Source organism: Charadrius vociferus, unplaced genomic scaffold (assembly GCF_000708025.1).
Source record: "Charadrius vociferus isolate BGI_N301 unplaced genomic scaffold, ASM70802v2 scaffold1158, whole genome shotgun sequence".
Lineage (NCBI taxonomy): Eukaryota > Metazoa > Chordata > Aves > Charadriiformes > Charadriidae > Charadrius > Charadrius vociferus.
The window spans coordinates 140,506-141,849 of record NW_009649701.1 but is presented as its reverse complement, the minus strand read 5'-3'; the positions used below and the strand labels follow the sequence as shown (position 1 = coordinate 141,849).

Below are 1,344 nucleotides of genomic sequence, written 5' to 3'. Positions count from 1 at the left end.
GACGCGTATAGACACCCGTACACACGTGTACACACGTGTAGACATGTACACACACATACACGCATACATATACACAGGTATACACGTCTACACGTATATGCACATATATACACCTCTACACACGTATACACACATACACGCATGCATATACACACGTATACGCACCTAAACACATGTATACATACATATATGCACATATATGCACTTATACACACATATATACACATGTACACTCGCATATACACACATACACGCACATGTATGCACCTATACACACATGTATACACACGTATATGCACATGTGTACACACACGTATATGCACATGTGTACACACACACATAGACATATACACACGTATACACATGTATACACATATACGCACATATACACACCTATATGCACATACACGCATGTATACACACGTATACATACATATATGCACATATACACACATGTATACACACATGTATATGCACATATATACACACAGATGTATCTGCACACGTATACACGCATATAGACACACACACACGTGCAAACCCACGCATGCACCACGTGTGCACATACATACACACACACCCCCATCCACACTCCACGTGTGCGCACACTCACACACTCACACACCATACACACACATATACACACACACATACACTCACACACACACTCACACACACACACACTCACATCCACACACACACACTCTCACACACACTCTCATCCACACACACACTCACACACACACATACACACACATACACACTCACACATACACACATACACACACATATACACACACACATACACTCACACACACACTCACATACACACACACTCACATCCACACACACACTCACACACACACATACACTCACACACACACATACACACACACTCACACACACATACACACACACATGCACACACTCACACACACACACACACATGCACACACTCACACACACACACACACACACACACACACACACACACACACACACACACACACACACACACACACACACACACACACACACACACACACACACACACACACACACACACACACACACACACACACACACACACACACACACACACACACACACACACACACACACACACACACACACACACACACACACACACACACACACACACACACACACACACACACACACACACACACACACACACACACACACACACACACACACACACACACACACACACACACACACACACACACACACACACACACACACACACACACACACACACACACACACACACACACACACCCTGCGATCCTGACCCGCTGCCCCCCCGCACCCTCTTCCCCC

The 1,344-nt window shown here is 45.6% G+C and overlaps 1 protein-coding gene across 1 annotated transcript in view; it reads right to left on the bottom strand.

Moving 5' to 3' along the window:
• Positions 1 to 1,344, bottom strand: part of GPATCH4 (G patch domain containing 4) — an 8,431-nt gene that overhangs the window by 3,676 nt on the left and 3,411 nt on the right. The window lies entirely within an intron of this gene.